The 26,039-nt window shown below is 37.6% G+C and overlaps 1 pseudogene; it reads left to right on the forward strand.

The window, feature by feature from the left end:
- The first annotated feature begins 797 nt into the window (after positions 1-797).
- Positions 798-26,039, forward strand: part of LOC116811125 (S-phase kinase-associated protein 2-like) — a 32,602-nt pseudogene continuing 7,360 nt past the window's right edge.

Here is a 26,039-nt window from a genome sequence, read left to right on the forward strand (position 1 = left end):
ACCCAGTGCTAATGCAGATCCCACTTATTTGGCAGTGAAAAGTAAACACTATATAATATTTATTGTATATATTAATGGATTTTCAAAATCAACATTTGGATAATTGTCTAACTGTGATAGTCACTCAGCTACTTTTAATTTATGCCTAGAAAACATTATACAAAAGAAGGTACTATGTTATTTTATGGAAGGTATCAAAAAGCATGTGTTTTGGGTCTCTGTTCACATTACACATTATCTGTTTTAGAAAAGTGATTCACTTTATATTTATATCCATGAAAGATCAATTGCTTTTCAGTATTTTTATTAGAAAGAATAGTCAAACATAAGCACACTTGAGTTTTCATGGTTTTAAAAATGTCAGCGTCATCACTAAACATTTTTAAACCTTCAGAAATATGTCTCCCTCAAAATACATGATGATGAGCTCATTCCAAATGCTTTAGGTTAAATTATAGTAGTATTTTTATTTAGTAAATTACATGGAAGCTTGTACAAGCTATCTTAGTTTAAGAAATGAATCTTCATAAGCGATTTATGATTTTTATATATATTCCTACGTTTTATTAAATATAATTAGACTATGTTCAAATATGAATATACTATTAAGACTTAGGATAAGTGACATGCCTTTCCCACTAGCATATTATTCAAATGATATATAGCCTTTTCTGGTCAGAATGATAGATAATGACTTTGCACAAGCTAATTTGAAATCGGATCCTTAATTTTCATTCATTTAATTACAAAGCAGCATTATAAAATCCCTACCAAAATAGTTCACATAGCAGTCCGCGATGAGGAAGCTTTTATGTGAAAGCACATTGTGTAAGCTTGGTCAGTTGCCAGAAGTGGTAGGATTTTGCTGAGCAAGTCATGGCATTATTAGAGGATGCTGGCATAAACAGAAATGCAGATCAGTAAATGAAATGGAGGATAGAAAGAAACCAATAAAGATGGCGTATTTAAAAAGTTGAATGTAGCTTATTAGAATACACTTTTAATAGTTCAGTGTGAGTAAAGACCTGAGGAAATAACTTTCCATTTCAGCATAAAAGAAATGTGGTTAAAATTTATTCCAACTGTGCTCTTTCACAATAATATAGAATCATTTACACTTGCCCATGAAAATGATTTTATTGATAAGCTGGCACTAATGATAAAGTAACTCTTCATGATACCAACACAATGACTGGTAGAGAACTTACAGAGATGGTGACTTTAAAGAGGAACTGTGTCCTCTAGGACAGCGGTCTCCCACCTTTTTGGCACCAGGGACCAGTTTTGGGGAAGACAATTTTTCCCCAGAAGGAGGAGGGTGGGAGCTTGAATCCGTTACACTTCAGATCATCAGGCATTATTAGATTCTCACAAGGAGCGAGCCATCTAGATCCCTTGCATGCGCAGTTCACAATAGGGTTCCTACTCCTATGAGAATCTAATGCTGCAGCTGATCTGACAGGATCCGTTGGTGGCCTGTGGGTTGGGGTCCCCTAGTCTAGGAGAGTAAAATAATAGGTAACCTATACAGGATAAACAATCCAGTTTGTTGTTGTGATATTTATAACATCTACTGCAGAACTCAGGCTTTGTAACAGAAATAGCATGGCCATCAAATTTTCTTTTAAAAAGAGAAAATGAATCCTACTAACAATTTTCTTGTTCAATTAAAAGTAATGATACTATTTCATTTTCACAAAGAAATTATCTATTGAGATATTTATAATCAGATACATCATAGGACACATATGTTTGTCATAGCACTTACCAGAAGAGAGATGACTGGGATCTCAAATCTTAAAATCTTCAGGTTCCATCATGCCGCTTGCTCCTGTAGGAGGCTCCTAAGGCATATATATTGCACAGAGGATACACTGGACAAGCGCACACTGCATTCTGGCTAGAGCTGTGGCCTTAAATCTCTATATAGCCTCAGGTTAAATTGAGCTGGACCACTTGTGAATGAAGATGGCTCTTTATATACCCAACCTCCATCCTAGACTATGACCCAGACTAGAGGTAAGAAGAGTGACTTCTTGGCCTTTTTTCTCAGGATTACTCCACAGTCTTGACACTTGTCTTCTTTCCACCCTCAGGTCTTACCCAGATAGTAAGATGGACAAACAGAAAATCTTCCATGAAAAACCTAGAGTAGAACTTGCTTAAAACTGCCTCCTGTGCCCTAGACACTAACCTTAAGTACACTTAGTTTTACCAAAAAAAGGAGTATGAGTGGGCTGTCAACACGGAGGAGGCTCATATCACACCTCTCATATAAGAGCACACCTGAAACTTGAAGTTTTACTTCTTTGTGTCTCACACCGAAAACTCTAGCTCTTGAGAATTATGTGTGCTTTACCCTCATTAGAGAGTTGTTCCTTCTACAAGATGGATTTGTTGAAGGAATATTGGGCCTTTCCCAGCAGTTAGAATATGCCACTAATAATAATTAAGACTAAACATGAAGAATAATTACACATCTTGTGTTGGAGTTATTCTTAATTCAGGGTCACAAAATCTAATACTTCATTGACCTGGTACATATAAAGTAGCAGGAACTGATATATTTTTTTTAATTCTATGTCCACTTCCATTACCTAGCTGTTTATTGAATAATAAGCAGTTTATTTTCTCTGTATAGGAATATACACATTATGGTACATATTTGGAAAAATAGCAATTGCTAATTGTTCCAGCTTTTAAAATTTTTTTTGTTTTTTGTAGAGACAAGGATCTTGCTATGTTGCCCAGCCTGCTCTCAAACTCTTAGCCTCAAGCAATCCTCCACCTTGACCTCCCAAAGTGCTGAGATTACAGGAATGACCCACCATGCCCAGCCTGGTCTAGCTTTTGAAGAACTAGTACTGCAGCCAGTTTCTACTATGCAGTTATTTATTTGTTCACTATTAATATCAACACATATTTACTGAGCATTGACATAGTTGTGCATGGCTTCAAAATTGGCTTCTACCTTCTAAAACAATCTAGTATTCAAGATAAACACGTTACATAAACAACTTATAAATAATAAAGACTATGATAAATACTATAAGAGATAAAGAAAGGATACAAAATATATGTTAGAAAGAAGAGCTATTATTCTGAGAGAAGGAATTTTTATATGGAAGAGGTAGGATTTAAAGAGAGGCCTAAAATACACATAGGATTTCTCAGTAGCTGAATTTCACAAATATAGTCTAAACCAGTAATTGCTAATATGTGGTTCAAGGACAAGCAACATCAGCATTACCTAGGAACTTGTTAGAACTGCGACTTATTAGGCCTCACCCAAGATGTAATGAGTCATAAACTCTAGGGATGAGGCCTGGCAATCTATGATTTGTCAACCTTCCACATGATTCTGATGCATGCTGGAGTTTGAAGGCCACCACTGGTATAATCAGTCAATAAGCATATATTTATTGATTGACTTATGTGCAAGGCACTGAATAGACATTTTGGGAATGGAAATAATTATAGACACGGTTCTTATTATTCAAAACATTTCACTAACATTAGGATAGTAATCTTACCAGACATACTATAAAGGAAACTTAAAAACACAAAGTCACAAGGCCCAAGGGACTTGGCTCAAGTGCCAAAGTCCAACATGACATGGTGGCAGGTAGAGATTACAGAAACTTCCTACCTAAGGGGAGAGTTCCAGGGTATTCAAAGGGGGATTTTACTAATTTACAACCCTTCCCCTTTGTCAACATGGACATTAGCATTGCTTTGGCCCAGGTGACAATCAGTTTTGAGAAATAAGAAAAGAAAATAGATCAGGGAGCCAGAAACAAGGAAGAATAGAGCTAAGGAATCAGAATAAAGCCAGTTCAGAAGCCAGGATTCGGGGAACAGTAAAACAAACACAAAGGGCCACTTTATTTTTCCTCCTGTGAGTTTGTTGAGCTTCCCGGATATGTGCATTTGTAGTTTTTATCAAATTTGAAAAGCATTTGGCCATTCTTTTTTCAAATATGTTTTCTTCCATCTTCAGTCTTTTAGGACTCCACTTACAAGTATGTTAGACTGCTTGATATGGTGATTACTTGATACAGTCACTGAGGCACATCTTTTGCTTTTTTAAGGGTTTATTTTCCACTCTATGCTTCAATTTGCATAGTTTTACTGCTATGTCTTCAAGTTCATTAATCTTTTCTTCTGCCATGTCTATGTTGTTAATTCCATTCAATGTAATTTTCATTTCAGACATTGTATATTTCGTCACCACAACACTTCCATTAGGTCTCTTGCACCTATCATTTCTCTTCTCATTATGCTCATAGCTTTTTTAAACCTCTTAACATGTATGGAATATGTATACCATAGCAGTTTTAATGTCCTCATTAATTTAATAAGAATGAGAATAACTCCAAGAAGTGTCCAATTATTTTTCATTTTTATTCCTAATTATTTAATGTTCTACTTACATAATGTTTAGAAATTCCATCATCTCTCATTTCAGGGCCTGTTTTCTTCTGCTTATGGGTCACATTTTTTTGCTTCTTCTTATGTCAAGTAATTATTTTACTGGATGGTGGACATTATGAATTTTATGGTGTAGAAGGCTGAATTTTATAGTATTCCTTTAAAGAGCATAGGACTTTATTCTGGCAGGCAGTTAAGTAAGATGAAAATCATCTTTGCTTTTGAGGCTTGTTTTTAAGCATTTTTTTAGCCCAAGTACTAAAGTACGATCTTCTGGGATCTCTGCTGAATGCCCTGGATATTCAACAATGTCTCTCTCTTCTGGCCAGCAGGAGCCAAAATGATTCCCAGCCCTGTGTGAACTCTTGAAACTATTTGGCTTACAGCTTCCTGGTAATTATTCTTTTCCTAAGAGTAGTTCTTTGCCCATCCTGATGGATTTTCACTCGACATATGCACAGAATGGTTTCAGCCAAAGACTTGAGACTCCTGTGTAGATTTCCGGATCCATTTCTCTATGTAGCTTCCTCTTATCCAGTATTCTGCCTCACAAATTCTAGTTGCACTGGCCTCCTGTAATCCTGATCTCTATCTCCTCATTTTAGTGAGATTCCCTCTCCCTGTGCCACTGTCAGAAAAGTGTTTCTACCAGAAAGTTAAGGTGGTTGTAGGTCTCCCCTCATTTACTTTCTTCCTCTCAGGGATCAAAAGCCTGTACAGCCTACAGTCCAGTATCTGAAAAGTGTTGTTTCATATATTTTGTGCATCTTTCTAGTTGTTTATGAAAGGAAGGCAAGTCCCATAGTAGATATTTTTCGCGGGTGGAAGCTGAAGTCCCCAAAATGCCCAGTACAGAAACATGTAAGAAAAATATAGCCACAGACATATGGGCCTTAAGGATGGGAAGCTGAGACAGTTGTACTGATATACATTTGGTAAACATATTTTGGAGTAGATAGTTTTTCTACTGAACCCTGGTTAGTTTTAAAGGTGTCCTGGCTCCAAGTGACTGAGCATTCTATATGCACTGACATTAATAAATAATTGCTGTAGACATTAAGTGCTTCTGAAGGAATGCCTAATTTATTCTCTTTATTAACAAGTCAGATAAAATGCAACATTTGCATTATCTTGTAGACTTGTCTGCTCTTTATAAGAGGAAACTTTTTATTATAAAAGTAATATATGCTTATTATTAAAATACTCAAACAAGACAGAAATATATAGAACAGAGTAGAATTAAATCACTCCACTCTATCTCATTCACTGTTAGGAGTTTGATGTATATATCTCTCTAGCTAGCTATATATCTATTTCTCATCTATCACAAAAATGGATTTCTCTATCATTTATTGTCCAGTCCCACTGAAGAACCAGTAATAAGGCTTTCCCTACTATATCACGATCATCCTCTGTTTTGGGATCTTATGAGTCTTGGGCTATTGCCAAGAAAAACCATTCACAAGGAGTAGTTTAGATGGGACCCAGAAAACCTCAGTGCCTGCTTCTACTGGATGAGGATCAGTGAGGACCACAGGCAGATCTTAAAGCAAAGTTTTGTCTGATAGATAAAAAATGACACAGTTATGGTCCTTAGCATAGCCATTTACTCTCGACTAATAATGAATTTTTGCTGGTATCAATTCAGCTTTCATTTGGCACTCTGACAGTGGTACCAATAGAGTAGTTGGTGTCCCTCAATATGGCTTCCCTCCTGTCATCCATATTCCTCTACGTCTAGTCTTTCTGTGTCTAGCTTATAACCACCTCCAAGGACGTGTCCTTTGCCCCCTTCCCCACACACACACCTATACTTCCTCCTGCCCAGGTGACTTTAATCTAATCTCTTCTCAGGACCAGAGATAGATTGAGTAGACAGGGTTTTTTCTCCTTTTATTTTCCTTTCAAACATTATATTGTCATGAATTCTATGTTCTGCTTTCCAGAGGGCCTTCCATTTTGTTTTTCTATAGCCTTGTCTATAGAAAATGTAATAAAACAAAGAGTGTAATAAAATAAAAACAAAATGTAATAAAACAAAGAGTGTATATTAACTCTTTTCCTTTGAATTCTTGCAGTAACTATGCCAATTTATCTCCAAAGCCATGCAAGTGGCTTTGACTGACTAGGGAAAGGGTCAATAAGTTCAGGAAGTGAAAGAAAAGAAGAAAAAGCACAAAGATGACATTCAAGGTTATATTCTGAATCCTTACAAGCCACTACATATAGAAATGCTTCAGGTTATTATGATATTATTACACCATATAAATCACCATAATATAGTTGACCAGTCTCTTAATGATGCACATAATGCAAGAAAACTGCATTGTATGTGCTCAAACTTTTCTGTTTATTTATGTAGGAAAAACTCCTGAAAGTGGAAATGCTGGATCAAAAGGTATGTAAGAAGAATTCAGGTTTTAGTTCCAAGATGGCCGAATAGGAACAGCTCCAGTCTACAGCTCCCAGCGTGAGTGACGCAGAAGACAGGTGATTTCTGCATTTCCAACTGAGGTACCGGGTTCATCTCACTGGGGCTTGTCGGACAGTGGGTACAGTACAGTGGGTGCAGTGCACCAAGCATGAGCCAAAGCAGGGCGAGGCATTGCCTCGCCCGGGAAGTGCAAGGGGTCAGGGAATTCCTTTTCCTAGCCAAGGGAAGGAGTGACAGACGGCACCTGGAAAATAGGGTCACTCCCACCCTAATACTGCACTTTTCCAATGGTCTTAGCAAACGGCACACCAGGAGATTATATCCCATGCCTGGCTCGGAGGGTCCCATGCCTGGCTCGGAGGGTCCCATGCCCATGGAGCCTCATTCATTGCTAGCACAGCAGTCTGAGATCAAACTGCAAGGTGGCAGCGAGGCTAGGGAATGGGTGCCTGCCATTGCTGAGGCTTGAGTAGGTAAACAAAGAGGCCAGGAAGCTTGAACTGGGTGGAGCCCACCACAGCTCAAGGAGGCCTGCCTGCCTCTGTAGACTCCACATCTGGGGGCAGGGCATAGCTGAACAAAAGGCAGCAGAAACCTCTGCAGACTTAAATGTCCCTGTCTGACAGCTTTGAAGAGAGTAGTGGTTCTCCCAGCACGCAGCTTGAGATCTGAGAATGGACAGACTGCCTCCTCAAGTAGGTCCCTGACCCCCGAGTAGCCTAACTGGGAGGCATGCCCTAGTAGGGACAGACTGACACCCAACATGGCCAGGTACCCCTCTCAGATGAAGCTTCCAGAGGAATGATCAGGCAGCAACATTTGATGTTCAGCAATATTCGCTGTTCTGCAGCCTCCACTGCTGATATCCAGGCAAACAGGGTCTGGAGTGGACCTCCAGCAAACTCCAACAGACCTGCAGCTGAGGGTCCTGACTGTTAGAAGGAAAACTAACAAACATAAAGGACATCCACACCAAAACCCCATCTGTACGTCACCATCATCAAAGACCAAAAGTAGATAAAACCACAAAGATGGGGAAAAAACAGAGCAGAAAATTCTAAAAATCAGAGTGCTTCTCCACCTCCAAAGGAACGCAGCTCCTCACCAGCAATGGAACAAAGCTGTACAGAGAATGACTTTGATGAGTTGAGAGAAGAAGGCTTCAGAGGATTAAACTTCTCCGAGCTAAAGGAGGAAGTTCGAACCCATCGCAAAGAAGGTAAAAACCTTGAAAAAAGATTAGACGAATGGCTAACTTCTAGTGTTAGTGTTAACCAGTGCAGAGAAGTCCTTAATGACCTGATGGAGCTGAAAGCCATGGCAGGAGAACTACGTGATGAATGCACAAGCCTCAGTAGCAGATTCAATCAGCTGGAAGAAAGGGTATCAGTGATTGAAGATAAAATGAATGAAATGAAGTGAGAAGGGAAGTTTTGAGAAAAAAGAGTAAAAAGAAATGAACAAAGCCTCCAAGAAATAAGGGACTATGTGAAAAGACCAAATCTACGTCTGATTGGTGTACCTGAAAGTGAGAAGGAGAATGGAACCAACTTGGAAAACACTCTGCAGGAAATTATCCAGGAGAACTTCCCCAACCTAGCAAGTCAGGCCAACATTCAAACTCAGGAAATAAAGAGAACGCCACAAAGATACTCCTTGAGAAGAGAAACTCCAAGACGTCAGATTCACCAAAGTTGAAATGAAGAAAAAAATGTTAAGGGCAGCCAGGCAGAAAGGTCAGGTTACCACAAAGGGAAGCCCATCAGACTAACAGCTGATCTATCGGCAGAAACTCTACAAGCCAGAAGATAGTGGGGGCCAATATTCAACATTCTTAAAGAAAAGAATTTTCAAAACAGAATTTCATATCCAGCCAAACTAAGCTTCAAAAGTGAAGGAGAAATCAAATCCTCTACAGACAAGCAAATGCTGAGAGCATTTGTCACCACCAGGCCTGCCCTAAAAGAGCTCCTGAAGGAAGCACTAAACATGGAAAGGAACAAGCAGTATCAGCCACTGCAAAAACATGCCAAATTGTAAAGACCATTGATGCTAGAAAAAAGCTGCATCAACTAACAAACAAAATAACCAGCTAACATCATAATGACAGGATCAAATTCACACCTAACAATATTAACCTTAAATGTAAATAGGCTAAATGCTCCAATTAAAAGACACAGACTGGCAACTTGGATAAAGAGTCAAGACCAATCAGTGTGCTGTGTTCAGGATACCCATCTGACATGCAGAGACACACATAGGCTCAAAATAAAGGGATGGAGGAAGATCTACCAAGCAAATGGAAAACAAAAAAAGGCAGGGGTTGCAATCCTAGTCTTGGATGAAACAGACTTTAAACCAACGAAGATCAAAAGAGACAAAGAAGGCCATTACATAATGGTAAAGGGATCAATTCAACAAGAAGAGCTAACTATCCTAAATATATATGCACCCAATACAGAAGCACCCAGATTCATACAGCAAGCCCTTAGAGACCTATATAGAGACTTAGACTCCCACACAATAATATGGGAGAGTTTAACACCCCACTGTCAACATTAGACAGATCGAGACAGAAAGTTAACAAGGATATCCAGGAATTGAACTCAGCTCTGCACCAAGCAGACCTAATAGACATCTATAGAACTCTCCACCCCAAATCAACAGAATATACATTCTTCTCAGCACCACATCGCACTTATTCCAAAATTGACCACACAGTTGGAAGTAAAGCACTCCTCAGCAAACGTAAAAGAACAGAAATTATAACAAACTGTCTCTCAGACAACAGGGCAATCAAACTAGAACTCAAGATTAAGAAACTCACTCAAAACCACTCAACTACATGGAAACTGAACAACCTGCTCCTGAATGACTACTGGGTACATAACAAATGAAGGCAGAAATAAAGATGTTCTTTGAAATCAATGAGAACAAAGACTCAACATACCAGAATCCCTGGGACACATTTAAAGCAGTGTGTAGAGGGAAATTTATAGCACCAAATGCCCACAAAAGAAAGCAGGAAAGATCTAAAATTGATACCCTAACATCAGAATTAAAAGAACTAGAGAAGCAAGAGCAAACACATTCAAAGGCTAGCAGAAGGCAAGAAATAACTAAGATCAGAGCAGAACTGAAGGAGATAGAGACATAAAAAACCCTTCAAAAAATCAATGAATCCAGGAGCTGGTTTTTTTAAAAGGTCAACAAAATTGATAGACCACTAGCAAAACTAATAAAGAAGAAAAGAGAGAAGAATCAAATAGACGGAATAAAAAATGATAAAGGGGATATTACCACTGATCCCACAGAAATACAAACTACCATCAGAGAATACTATAAACACCTCTACGCAAATAAACTAGAAAATCTAGAAGAAATGGATAAATTCCTCGACACATACACCCTCCCAAGACTAAACCAGGAGGAAGTTGAATCCCTGAATAGACCAACGACAGGCTGTGAAATTGAGGCAATAATAGCCTACCAACCAAAAAAGTCCAGGACCAGACGGACTCACAGCAGAATTCTACCAGAGTTACAAGGAGGAGCTGGTACCATTCCTTCTGAAACTATTCCAATCAATAGAAAAAGAGGGAATCCTCCCTAACTCATATTATGCGGCCAGCATCATCCTGATACCAAAGCCTGGCAGAGACACAACCAAGAAAGAGAATTTTAGACCAATGTCCCTGGTGGACATTGATGCAAAAATCCTCAATAAAATACTGGCAAACCGAATCCAGCAGCACATCAAAAAGCTTATCCACCATGATCAAGTGGGCTTCATCCCTGGGATGCAAGGCTGGTTCAACATATGAAAATCAGTAAACGTAATCCAGCATATAAACAGAACCAAAGACAAAAACCACGTGATTATCTCAACAGATTCAGAAAAGGCCTTTGACAAAATTCAACAGCCCTTCATCCTAAAAACTCTCAATAAATTAAATTAGGTATTGATGGGACTTATCTCAAAATCATAAGAGCTATTTATGAGAAACCCACAGCCAATATCATACTGAATGGACAAAAACTGGAAGCATTCCCTTTGAAAACTGGCACAAGACAGGGATGCCCTCTCTCGCCACTCTTATTCAACTTAGTGTTGGAAGTTCTGGCCAGGGCAATCAGGCAGGAGAAGGAAATAAAGGGTATTCAATTAGGAAAAGAGGAAATCAAATTGTCCCTGTTTGCAGATGACATGATTGTATATTTAGAAAACCCCATTGTCTCAGCCCAAAATCTCCTTAAGCTGATAAGCAACTTCAGCAAAGTCTCAGGGAATCACAAGCATTCTTATACACCAATAATAGACAAACAAACAGAGAGCCAAATCATGAGTGAACTCCCATTCACAGTTGCTTCAAAGATAATAAAATACCTAGGAATCCAACTTACAAGGGATGTGAAGGACCTCTTCAAGGAGAACTACAAACCACTGCTCAATGAAATCAAAGAGGACACAAACAAATGGAAGAACATTCCATGCTCATGGGTAGGAAGAATCAATATCGTGAAAATGGCCATACTGCCCAAGGTAATTTATAGATTCAATGCCATCCCCATCAAGCTACCAGTGACTTTCTTCACAGAATTGGAAAAAACTACTTCGAAGTTCATATGGAACCAAAAAAGGGCCCACATTGCCAAGACAATCATAAGCCAAAAGAACAAAGCTGGAGACATCACTCTACCTGACTTCAAACTATACTACAAGGCTACAGTAACCAAAACAGCATGGTACTGGTACCACAACAGAGACATAGATCAATGGAACAGAACAGAACCCTCAGAAATAATACCACACATCTACAACCATCTGATCTTTGACAAATCTGACAAAAACAAGAAATGGGGAAAGGATTCCCTATTTAATAAATGGTGCTGGGAAAACTGGCTAGCCATATGTAGAAAACTGAAACTGGATCCCTTCCTTACACCTTACACAAAAGTGAATTCAAGATGGATTAAAGACTAAAATGTTAGATCTGAAACCATAAAAACTCTAGAAGAAAACCTAGGCAATACCATTCAGGCTATAGGCATGAGCAAGGACTTCATGTCTAAAGCACCAAAACAATGGCAACGAAAGACAAAATTGACAAATGGGATCTAATTAAAGAGCTTCTGCACTGCAAAAGAAACTACCATCAGAGTGAACAGGCAACCTACAGAATGGGAGAAAATTGCTGGAATCTACTCATCTGACAAAGGGCTAATATCCAGAATCTACAAATAACTCAAACAAACTTACAAGAAAGAAACAAACAACCCCATCAAAAAGTGGGCAAAGGATATGAACAGACACTTCTCAAAAGAAGACATTTATGCAGCCAGCAGACACATGAAAAAAATGCTCATCATCACTGGCCACCAGAGAAATGCAAATCAAAACCACAATGAGATACCATCTCACACCATTTAGAATGGCGATCATTAAAAAATCAGGAAACAACAGGTTCTGGAGAGGATATGAAGAAATAGGAACACTTTTACACTGTTGGTGGGACTGTAAACTAGTTCAACCATTGTGGAAGACAGTGTGGCGATTCCTCAAGGATCTAGAACTAGAAATACCATTTGACCCAGCCATCCCATTACTGGGTATATATCCAAAGGATTATAAATCATGCTGCTAAAAGACACATGCACACGTATGTTTATTGCGGCACTATTCACAATAGCAAAGACTTGGAACCAACCCAAATGTCCAACAATGATAGGCTGGATTAAGAAAATGTGGCACATATACACCATAGAATACTATGCAGCCATAAAAAAGGATGTGTTCGTGTCCTTTGAAGGGACAGGGATGAAGCTGGATACCATCATTCTCAGCAGACTATTGCAAGGACGAAAAACCAAACACCGCATGTTCTCACTCATAGGTGGGAATTGAACAATGAGAACACATGGACACAGGAAGGGGAACATCACACACCGGGGCCTGTTGTGGGGTGGGGGGAGGGGGGAGGGATAGCATTGGGAGATATACTTAATGTAAATGACAAGTTAATGGGTGCAGCACACCAACATGGCACATGTATACATATGTAACAAACCTGCACGTTGTGCACATGTACCCTAGAACTTAAAGTATATTAAAAAAAGAATTTAAAAGATAATATCAAATTGCCTTCCAGAAAGATTGTACCAATCTACACTTTTATAAATAGCATATGAGATTATTAGCACTCCATATTAACATTTGCATCAATATTTGACAGTCTAATAGTATAAAATACCTAATTTTTTAAAATTATGTTTTTATGATGAACAAGGTGAAGAAATTTTTGTATTTGTAGGAGCTGCTTGTACTTCTTCTACGAATTATCTGTTCATATCCTCTGTGCATATCTGATTTGGCTGTTATTCTTTTACTTGTTGATATATAGCAGCTCTACATGCATACCAATATTAACCCTCTAGATGTCATACATTGACTATACAGTTGACTCTTGAGTAACATGGATTTGAACTGGGACCATGTTGAACATGTTGGAACTGGCAGATATTCTTTTGCCTCTGCCATTTCCGAGACAGTAAGACCAACCCTTCTTCCTACCCCTCCTCAGCCTACTCAACACGAAGATGATGAAGATGAAGACCTTGATGATGATCCACTTCTACTTAATGAATAGTACATATATTTTCTCTTTCTTGTCATTTTCTTAATGACATTTTCTTTTCTCTAGCTTACTTTATTGTAAGAGTATGGTATATAATGCATATAATATACAAACGGTGTGTTAATCAGCTGTTTATGTTATTGGTAAGGTTTCTGGTCAACAATAGGCTATTAGTAGTTAAGTTTTGGGGGCATCAAAGTTATCTATGGATTTTTGGCTGTGCAGGGCATGAATTCCCCTGACCCCCATGGTGTTCAAGGGTCAACTACATATTGTAAATATTTTTTCTAGTTTGATATTTGTATTTTAGCATTATTTACAAAGTGTTTATGCAATGCAAAGGTTAATTCATTCAACAAACATTTATATTGAGAAGCTACTATGTGGCAGCCAGTAGTATGAGTTGTAGGGACATAGTGGTGAGTAAGACAGACAAGGTCCCTGCACTCAGAGAGTTTACATTCTAATGGAGATGTAGAAAAATAAACAAGCAAACAAAAGATGTACAGACTGTAGTTGTATGATAATAAAAATAGACAGTGGCAAAGAGCAAATGGAAGAGAAAGACCAGTTAAGGTCTTACTGAGAAGATGACATGTGAGGTTAGACCTGACAGATGAAAGTGAGACAAGAAATAAAAGCACATAGGCAGTGGAGGGGGTTGCTGGGTTAAGAGAAAGTTATGGTGGGGAAACAGTAAACCAAAGGACCAAAGGCAGGAAAAAGTTTGATGTGTTCAAGGACAAAATGAAAAGCATGGATACTAGAACTTAATAAGAAACAGACAAAATGACACGAATGAGGTTGAGGGAAGGGTAGGTGCCAGATAATGCAAGATCTTATTTTATTCTAAGAGCAACAGAGAGCCACTGAAGAGTTTTAGGTATGGAGTGGTACTGCTTGATTTATGTTCTTAAAGCTCACTTTTTCAGCTATACAAAGAATAAATTAGAAAGGAGAAAGAGAAAGAGTACAAACAGAAAGAAGAGTTAGGCAACTATTTCAGGATACTAGGTGAGATATTATAGTGGCTTAAATAATGGTGGTAGCCATGATGAGAGAATAAAGTGGGAAGGGAAGTTTTTAGGCAATCCAATCTGCTATTCTATCCTTTCCTGCCACACATAATATAACTTCATTTTCATCTATTCTCTCATCCTTTCTAGTATCAAGGAATGTCTCCTCTGTAAAACAAACTTCTCAAGAAACAGCAAAAATCATCTATTCATTAAGCATTTCTTGAACCTCTTAACTTGGCAGAGTCACTTACCTGTGCCACCAGAGTAACGTGTGCAAACTTCTATGAAAGCATTCGACACATTATGTTTTACGTATGTTCACTTGTCTTTCTGTTAGTCCATAGCCTTCGTGAGATAAGTGATTATGTCTTATTCGTCTACAAAACACAGTGCCTGACTCAGTATACGTCATATAGTAAGTACTTAATTATTAATTATTCTTGAATTGAAGGAATGAGTATTAAATTTTACCTAAAGCATCTATGGAGATACTCATTTATCTTCATCTATTGATGTTATATATAAATAGCTTGTCTGGGAAATTGCTCTGTATTTCTGAAATAAGCCCAATATAGTTACGATTATTTCCAGTAATATCAAATTTAATCTACTTATATTTTTCATCTATATTTATAAGTAAATTTGGTGTATCTTGTTAACATTTTATCACCAGGGTTATGCTGACTATAACATATAGTGAGTAGGTATACAGACAGGGTTCTTAATTTCAAGCAGCAGAAAATGATTGTGGTTAATGTAAACAAAGATGGAGCTTATTGGAAGAATGACAGATATTTCATAGAATTCATAGAAAGATCAAAGACCTAGGATCAGTATGAATGCAAGAACCACAGGAGGATAGGGCTCAGCACTACAGCCTACCTCCTGCCATTGAAACCGTCTGTTAAGTACACTACTGGAATTGCTACCGTTAGATACTGGATATTGCAGTCAACATCCATGGTAAGGAAGTCTTCCCCATTCCTGCTTCTTTATTTTAGATTCCAAGCTCCTGATCAGAGAATCTGATAAGTTTCGCCTGGGTCATGTACCTAGGCTTGGAGGCAGAGATGAGTATCTGGCCTTGTTAGTTCCTGTAGTGGAAGCCAAGCCCTGCCTTCTCTCCATACTCATACTCTGAGGAAATCCTCAAACATAAAAAGGAGGTTCTGATGCTGGACAGCCACAGAACATACTCAAGAAACTCTTCCAAAAATGGCAAACAAAAACTGAAGTCCACTCCAGGCGATTATAATCGTTTTGATGATCTTGACTAGACTACATTGTGTGGGAATTTGTCTGTAAACTTGCAAAGAGAATTTCCTGGGAAAAATTCTTCTGTACTTATGATTTAGTTTAGTCTATGGTTATAGCTCTTCTCATGTTGTCTATAATTTTTTCTTATCAATTATTTTCTAAATGTACTAAAATAAAATACAAGCACACAATATGAAATGCCAACCATTTAGATATACAGAGAATAAAAAAGTGACAGTTTCTCTTAGACTTTTCCTGACTTCTAGCAACCATTTCTCTATGTCTTTACATAGAGAATATGTGTATACATCCACAAAATATATTTTGTGTTTACAAAAATAGCATTACCTCAGGCTAGAGAATGGAAGATGAAAAAAATAGCATTATCTTAAACATTTTACTCTGATTTCACCTAATTAGATAGCAAAGTCACCTTTCTATGTTATTATGGAGACAACATATTTTTAAGGGCTTTATTATAGTCTATTGTATGGGTTATAATACACTTAGCCAATAGTGTCTTGATGGACACTTAGATTTCCAATTTCCTGACATTACATACTATAATGCAATGAATATTATGAATATTCCTGTACTCATATTTCCATGTTCTTAATCTACTCGATAGTTAGAGGCTGTGATGGTATGTTAAGCTTTTGCAATTCTATTTCTCTTTTATTTTTAACATCATCATCATATGCTGAATGAATTTTGATGTTACCTTTTAGTGCATAAATTGCATGACTGAAATATCTTCATTGTTTGTTTTTAATCAGTATAAACTTATTTTGTCCCATTAAATTTTTGTTCTTAAATTATACTTTATCTGACACCAGTATTGACATCAGTTTTTGTTTTGAATGTGATCGTCATATGTATATTCAGTCATCCATTTATTTTTGTCATTTCTAGATGGTCAAGCTTTAGGAGTATCTCCAACACATGCTTAGATGGGCCATCCCCTTGGTTCAGTATGAGAATTCTCCTCCTCCATCATCTTGTTTCCCTTTGCATTGAAAGGAAAGATCAGGTGAGTATGACAGCACCCTTCTCAAAAGAAATCTGTAAGGAGTAGACATGTCACTTCTCAATATTTAGATATGCCAAAATAAAAGATTTTTAAAATCAGTTGGCCAAATAATTGGAAGAAATAACAGTAACATAGATTGAATCTAATCGGGCTTGGTGCTTTAATAATTCCTTTCCTTCCCACAGGTGAGGTCACAGATGCCTCACAAAAGGCTACTGCTTCTATATTGTAACACATAAAGGTAATATTTCCTGGAATTCTTCTCCTATCCGATGTCTCAGAATGGTTCTTCCATCTTGGCAGCCTTCTGATTGCAGTCATATTACTTAACTCCTGCTTTTTACCTCTTTTCCCTGCTCTTTTGACGAGGCTCTTTGTATGAATTCTTCAGTTCTTCAAACCAGCTTTGTTACCATGGCTCCAGGCTTTGCAGGCCATAGGCTAGACCAACCCTTGCCCCATGCCAAGCCACAGCTTAAAGGAGGCTCCTTGGATCTATGATCTTCAGCATAAAGATTATCCAAGGTAGCAAAAATTCTGAAGTTTATGTATGTATGCAAGAGATTTGAAAAAGGAAATAACTATTTGTCTCTCCTGCTTTCTGATCCAGGCAGGACTAATACTAACTATGCCATTAGACTAGAATACAAAAATGGCTCCTCTACCAACTTGGGACCTAGAACATAAAAAGTTCATATTTAGCCATTATTCAGTACTATTCCTAAACTTCTCCATCATCTGGATGCTATTTTATAATTTGTGAGCATTTTTGGCTCCTTTGATAGGCCGAAAGTGCCTGTGTCATATCCCCCTTTCTATTCCTTATGTGACCTAGTGGTGTTTTACATGTATAGGCACTCAGTAATTATGTAAAATAAAGAAGAAAATAATAAAACAAATTGTGGGAAAAGAGAAAGAGAACTAATAGTAGCGGTAAAGATGACTTCAGGAATTGTGTTTACATAAAATTGGGATGTGGTAAATTGAATGAAGACTTGTCTAGGTTGGTTGGGTTTGGTAGTAATAGAAAAAAGTAATTATACATATCTGCAATATGCTTGTAACCTTAGTTACTTTAGACTCTACCAATGAGGTGGCACAGAATGTGTGGCCTAAGAGAGTCACAATAATAGTAAAATCTAATCAGTCTCCCAGCCTCTAACAGCTGAGTCTCTGAAATCCAGTCCTCCTTCCAATCCCTCTATTCTGGTTCAAGAGGGTGGGACCGGTTCAAAGAGGAACTCACATGGTTTATGAATAGCTAGTGATCATTTTCCTCTTCCTATGGCCTTTGTGATCTCTGTCTTTCCTGCTCCAGACCTGTTCCTTAATGGCAACTACTGCTTCCATAATACCTCTGGATGTCAGCCACAATGTTGTAGCCTTGGCTGCCTTTCCATTCCATTTCAATACTCATTTCTGCCCATGTTTGTATATCAATGTATTTCTAAGCCACTGATAGTACTGCCTTGTGCTTTCAAGTTCTTAGGATCACTCTAATGCTAAAACTCTTTCATTTGACCTATTATCTGTCATAGCCCTGCACCAACATCCTGACCCTCAGCCTCCAACACAGCACAGATCCATATGTGCTTTCCTAAACCACCTTTTACCCCTCTAACACAGATCATATTTTTCTGATCAGACTAGTTTACTTCACCAACATGTCACCTAAAAGCTAGTTTCTTCCCATCTATTCAACTGAATTCTTGTTCAAGGGAGGGCTCTTATTCTTCCAAAACTTGGGGAGATGTCTGTGGGCAGATATCAATTGCAACTTATCCAGTATTATAGCTCACATCAGAGTCCTCAACCCCCCATATAAATAAACCCCTGATGTGTTTTCCCTGTTGGGCATCTAGATATGCCTGGACATGTTTGAATCCACAGTGGGTACTACCACAACTTAGCCTCTCACTCTAGGACTCCTGCCATACTTGAATAGCTTTTATAATTAAAAAATAACAAACAAACCTGTGAGAACAAAATGAGAGCAAGCATGCAAAAGTGCTTTGCAAATGCAGTGTATTATAATAAGTTCCTTATTTTTTATTTGTTTAGTAGAAATTCATGTCCATGAGGGAACTGAAGGCATCAAATTGGGAAGATTAAAAAACTAAAAGACTAGAATGATTAACCGAGGGAGAAATCAAGTTGATAAACACATGGAAAGCAATTCAAAATCTATGCACAAATAGAGTTTCTGTGGGCCTATTTGAATGCAAGACACACTTGTCAAATGAACAGATGCAAAAGTTGGAAGATGGTTCCGGAAAACTTAAAAAGTAGTAATACTTGGTCTATAGATTTTAGGCAACAGGAACCTAAGTGAAGCTGTACAGCATGGAGTATTATAAAGCTTGACTCCAGAGGTCAACTGCTTGGTTTGAAATCTCAGTCCTACCACTTATGAGCTCTAGATGAATTTTGACAAATTACTTAATCTTAGTTTCTCATCTGTAATAAATTACAGATATATGTGTCATCTCCCCCATAGGTTGCTTTTTCTTCTTTTTTTTTTTCTTTTCTTTTTTTTTTTTTGCAAGTACAGTGGTCCTTCAGTATCCATGGGGGGTTGGTTCCAGGTCCTCTCTCAGATGCCAAAATCCATGCATGCTAAAGTCCGTTATATAAAATGGTATAGTACTTATATATAATCTACATACATCCTCCTATATACTTTAAGTTATCTCTAGATTACTTATAATATCTAATATACTGTAAATGCTATGTAAATAGCTATTTTACTGTATTGTTTAGCGAATAATGTCTGTACACTACAGACACAATCATCCTTTTTTCCCAGTATTTTCCATCTGTGGTTGGTTGGATCCAACCACAGATGCAGAATCATGGATACAGACTGCCAACTGTATTATATGAGTCAATACATATAAAACAATATCAGGTCAGGCACATAGCAAGTGCTCAATATAAATAAATTTTACAATTCATCTACTCATGCCATTGTATTTCATAAAAACAAATTGAAGAGGGCTATAGCTTACCTAAATTTTCAATAAAGCAGAAATTTCGGGACTTGTATTTTTCAGTTAAATAGTTTGGTGAATGTTATCTGTAATTGAATTGAAAATTACTTTTTTTCTTTAGGTTTAAGCAAAAGTTAGAGAGTAGTCCAGAATATTCAAGTGGCTTAAACAATGCACATTATACACAACTAGGTCATTCATCCTTTTTCTCACAATATGGGCAAAAGGACACACTATCACAGAATAAGATCAAGAAATAACAGTTGATATTAAAATGATTAAAAATCTCATTTACCCAAAATGACTGCTATAAATGGAGATCACTCTCACAATTGCTATAGAAAACTATTAATATTCATGTGCACACACAGTTTTATTTACAAATACCAGAGAGTTTACAGTGTACTTCGTTTTAAACAGCTGCCATAAATGAAAATCACTTTTGTTACTACTATAGAGAGCTGCATTAATAATCATATGTAGATACAGTTGAAGTTCTGAATATTAGTGAGTGTAACAAGTAATTTGTCCTAAACTGCATCCTTATAAAAGGAAATTACTTTCACAACCATTTGAGAGCTTACTTACTAATCAAACATAGATACAGTTTTTGTTACTAATATTACAGTTTATTGTGTAATATTTGAAAGTAATTGTACTCTAAAAACATTTATTTTTGACAATTTTTGAAAACCAAATGCTTAACATAAGCCACAAAATGTTTGCACCATAACAAGACTTTCAAAATGCTGTTTACTGAAACACGAATTTGGAGCAATGATTTTTTTTTTAATGATCAGATACCAGCAACGCTTATATTCTCTCCCAGAAAGGCATGGGGGTGAGTCAATAACATTTCCATTGGTCTAAAAGCAGGGCTGTCTGCCAGAGTCTGGACTCATAAGCAGCCTGTTGGCCATATTTAGCAGAGGAGCCTGCAGTTGATTAGCTATGCTCTGATGATGAATATCCTATCATTGCCATCAAGGAAAATCACTACAGTATAGAGAACTTGTAAGACTATACTGTAATTCATGTTAACCAAGCTTGAATATGTACATGTGAAAACCCTTAATATGAAGATCTGGTTTAGTGACATATATCCTCATGGAATTTTGTTAATAGCTGATCCTCAGTGCAGCTAACTCAGTCATTTTGAGGGTGATTATCCAGTTTCTGGGTTACCCATGTCCTGCATTTTCTCCTACCACTTCCTTTGGCTGACATCCCTTTGACCATTTCACTGTTCATTAGCACCTGCAAAGGATAACTGAAAGCAGATGAACGCAAACCACTCAATTATGCTTCTCATAATTAGCAGCTCTATGAAAGGGTTCTGTCCAGGAGGTGGTTGCAACTATTAGGTAAAATTAGGTTTCCGGATTATCAGCGGGTTTCAATTATCCACGTTGTTTCTGTCCCTCATGACCCTGCATAATCCAGAGTTGGCCACATATGCATTATTTGCCTTGCCATATGGAGAAAAGAGTGGGTCTTTAATAGGAAAATTAAAGATACTGGCTCTCTGTTATGCTGTTTCTGTTGAGAATTTTCTCCCTAGTTCCTCTTTTGTATAGCTAACTAAAAAGTACATGAGGCTCTGAGAATCCACATTAATTATTCATTTAATTATTGTAATTGGTAAAACCCTGAAAGTAATCTTATGGACATGTGGATATTTCCGCACATTTCTCACATTTGAAGAGTTTTACGTGAGAGTTTAAAATACTTAATTTGGCAACTTATTACTTATACAAATCTCAATAAGAAATATTGTTGTCAGGAAGTGCCAGTAATAATGCTGTTGGAAGTTTATTCTGTGATGCATGAACAAGGGTGAGTCTCCAGGGAAAATAAGACTTGTATATCTTTCTAAATCGTGAAATCCTTTAGTCTATTGTAATCTTTGTTGTTCCATGCATTCAAACATTTGTATTATAACAGTATTAACATTTTAGAAAATAGGGATAATCATAATCCCACCAGTGATAATCAGTTTCCATTTTGTGTTATATGCTTGTAGAACTTTTCTGTTCATAAATAGATTAACCTATCACCCTCCAAGAGGGGTCACATGTAATGCTGGTTGTTTTTTTGTTTGTTTTCTTTTTTGTTTGTTTTGAGACAGGGTCTCACTGTCACCCAGGCTGGAGTGCAGTGGCACGATCATAGGCACTGCAGCCTCCAACTCCTGGGCTGAGGCACGAGGCTGAAACTCCCACCTCAGCCTCCCAAGTAACGGGGACTACAGGCATGCACCACCACACCATATGTATATAGTCTTGCTATGTGGCCCAGGCTGGTCTCAAACTCCTGAGCTCAAGCAATCCTCCCATCTTGGCCTCACAAGGTACTAGGATTACAGGTGTGAGCCACCAGCCTGGCCTGTAATGCTGTTCTCTAACTTCTTTTTTTTCTGTCAATATGATGGAAAAAAATGTAGGTAGGTTTTTTGTGCTAATATATACGCTTCTACAACATCCTTTCAATTGACTCTCTAGTATTCCATTGTATGAGCGTGCCATAATTTACTTAAATACTCTAAGTTTGGATATCTAGATTGTTTCCAATTTGAATTACAATAGCCACAAGAAACGCTCTAGGATATAAACCTGCACATTCTTAATATTCTTGTTCAAAGGATATGGATGTGTCACCAGGCACATTTTTTGCTTGCCAAATGCCCTAATTTTAGCCATACTGAGATTGCACAGATTTGTTATGAGTGAAAACAGCAACATACTCCTTATGATTTAACACTCAGGATACAGTGTAACTTCTGAAAGGGGTTTAGTTTAATATGGTACAGCGAATTGTCACACTGATCTTGTTTTCATTATAATTTCTGTTTCATGCACATATAGATATTTAATCTTTACAGTTTACTGATATCAATTTAAGAGGACAGCTTGGCACCAAGAATACTTAATTTCTCTCAGTGAATTATCACAATAAAACCCTAACTGAATATATTTTAATGAGCACAATCTACAATGACAATTTTATTATTTCTTTGCTATATCATTTGCACAGCTTTCTCTATGTCAATTACAACTCAAGTGTTCTTTTTTTAAAATCCCATTGGCTGTACCTTAAAAATATATCCTCCATCTGACCAGTTCTTAAAACCTCCACTACTGGCCAGGCACGGTGGCTCATGCCTGTAATCCCAGCACTTTGGGAGGCTGAAGCAGGTGGATCACGAGGTCAGGAGTTCAAGATCAGCCTGGCCAAGATGGCGAAACTCTGTCTCTGCTAAAAATACAAAAATTAGCCAGGTGTGGTGGCGGGCACCTGTAATCCTAGCTACTCGGGAGGCTGAGGCAGAGAATTGCTTGAACCCAGGAGGCAGAGGTTGTAGTGAGCTGAGATCGCACCACTGCACTCCAGCCTGGGCAACAGAGTGAGACTCAGTCTCCCCAAAAAAAAAAAAAAAAAAAAAAAACTTCAAGGTTCAAGGCATCATCATCTATTCCCTTGGATTACTGTAGTAGTCTCTTAGTTGGTCTCCCTGCTTCAGACTTTGTCCTCCTTTGGATAAACAATCCACTGCAATGAGCTCAGTGTGCTCTGTATCCTTCATTCATCCACTCTGAAACATCCCATAAACATTTCTTAAACCTCACACACCTAACTTATTCAGTCAACAAATATTTATCAAGAGCCTATTATATTACAGACAGTGTTGTATATTCTAGGCATATATCAATGAACAAAACAAGACTTTCTACCCTAGTAGAGTTTCCATTCTCTGTGGGAGGGAGCAAGTATATAATAATAAGTAATTTGTGAAGTATATGTTAGAAAGCAATAATGCTATGGGAAAATATAGAGCAAGAATGTAGGATTGGGAGTGCTTGCATGTATTTATAAGTGCTGTGTCTGGATGTGCCTCTGTGTGTGTGTGTGCAGTTTCACTATTGTTCCTTGCTACAATGTTATACTTGGATTTGACATATTTCTTGGGCTATATTTTGTATAGGTCAGAGATTCTATCTATATGCAATATCCTGGTTTCTGACATGGCTTCCCCATAACTTGGCTATTATATGTGGTGATCTTCCTGCACTTTCCAGCATACTCTTGTCTTCGTTCCTTGAATTTACTGTTATTCCTTCCATTGCCTTAACACCTAGTGCATTTAACTCACTGCCCTCTGAGCCAGTGGTAGAAATTATTGCTTGCATCTTAAGATTTAGTTGGCGGGACAGGCACAGTGGCTCATGCCTGTAATCCCAGCACTTTAGGAGGCTGAAGCAGGTGGATGACCTGAGGTCAGGAGTTCGAGATCAGCCTGGCCAACATGGCAAAACCCCATCTCTACTAAAAATACTGTAATCCCAGCTACTCAAGAGGCTGAGGCAGGAGAATTGCTTGAACCCAGGAGGCGGAGGTTGCAGTGAGCCGAGATCGCGCCATTGCACTCCAGCCTGGGCCACGAGAACGAAACTCTGCCTCTGGAAAAAAAAAAAAAAAAAAAAAAGAATTACTTGGTGATCTTCTACCACAACAACTTCTCCCCTTCTATTTGGTCTTCTCTCTTGTTTATGCCTCGGGCCTGCCAGTGGCAGTCAGTGACACCCACATGCATTCCTTCACCCCAAAAGTTTGATTGAAACTGCCATAGTCAGAAATGAATTATTGACCAGCAAGGAATTAGACATGGTGAGTCAACTGGTTATTTTCTTAGAAATATGTCCAATTCTAGTCAGAACCAGTGTTATTTGGCTTTAAATCCTTCCATCGCTGATCCGGAAGATGTCCAAATATCTAAGATGATCCTGGGCTCCCTTGATTTCTCAATTCTGAGACGTTGGCTTACTGTGGAACAATGCTTTAGGTTATCCCTGGGGGTCTCAAGCAAAATGGAATTTCTTTATCTACTGAACAGCCTGACTGTTCAGATAAGAGGAATTTAATTGACTTACCTATTTAGGAGATTCTGCTTTGAGATGAGCTATGGAAAAATACAGCTCCAATAGGAACTTTTCACTTTTCTCTCCTCAAAACTCTGTTTTTCTCCTAGTCCAGCCATGCTCATAGGGGTTTTAAGCGGATTAATTAGTGCTTAAAAAGTACCTTTATAAATGAAAAGCAGCTAAGTACAAAGATAATCTTTTAAACTCTAGATGTTTGCCTTTTTTATTCATATTACAGTTCTAATTTCATACTTTTTCCATAATGTCACCAGATTGTAGGTGAGGTCCCAAAATAGACAGTTACTAGGACTAAAACTGTTGTATGACCCAATATGCAAAATAGTTCTGGGAAAAGAATGCTGAAATTGACTTGATTGTAGCAACGGCCTATTCGTTTAAAAGGATTCTTGTTTATTCGATGTCATAACAGTTTTTCAGGGATTTGGAAATGAGAACACTTGTATTTGCTGTAGTGCAAAAAAAGCTATTTATGTAACAGTCATCACAGATTAGCTATAATGCCATAAGAAAGTTTGTTTCAAAACTCAGTCTTGGAATTTGAGTTTAGCAATAGGTCAGATTAATTTTCACGAAAATCTTGGTATTGTAAGTCCTCGTTCTCCTTCCTTAAACTTTTCGTTACATTCTTCACAAATAAAGCTTGGTGGGTTTTTTCAAGACATTTCTCTTCCCAGACTGATTTAAAAAAATTCATTTGGATTTATAACCAAGTGTCTAGGTGAGAAACAAATCAAAATATTAAACCTACAGGCAATGCAGAAATACCATTGCATTGTAATGATTTTCTATTCTATTTCACCTTTCCCAAGTATCTTGCAAAAAAAAAAAAAAAAGAAAGCAAAAGCTATAATAATAATATGAGCTGAAGCTACCAAGTTCTGAAATAGGCAGGTTACTGAAAGGTGGCTCAGAGAGTATGTGGGTGTATCATTGTTTCTAACTTTGAACAAGTTTCAACTTTTGTAGCTACTCTATAATTAGTACATAGACTATAATAAAGGAAGATTTGTTAGTTTGCTGCATCTACCTGAACAGAATAAGGATCTACTGTTGTCCATAATAAAGATAAAGATTACTTAATAGTCTTCTCAGCTAGCTCTATGCATTACAATATTAAGGAAGCCAAAAATTTAACTGCTCTGTCATATGAATGTATTAATTTTGTAAACATTTTTCTTTGGAGATAATCTTTTGTCCTTTTAGGAATTCTATCAGTATAGTCTCTGAAAAATCAAGTGAAGAAAATTGATATAAGCAAATGAAAATATATACATATTATTCTGATGTAGATTTCTAATGAACA

Source organism: Hylobates moloch, unplaced genomic scaffold (assembly GCF_009828535.3).
Source record: "Hylobates moloch isolate HMO894 unplaced genomic scaffold, HMol_V3 SCAFFOLD_7, whole genome shotgun sequence".
Classification (NCBI taxonomy): Eukaryota; Metazoa; Chordata; class Mammalia; order Primates; family Hylobatidae; genus Hylobates; species Hylobates moloch.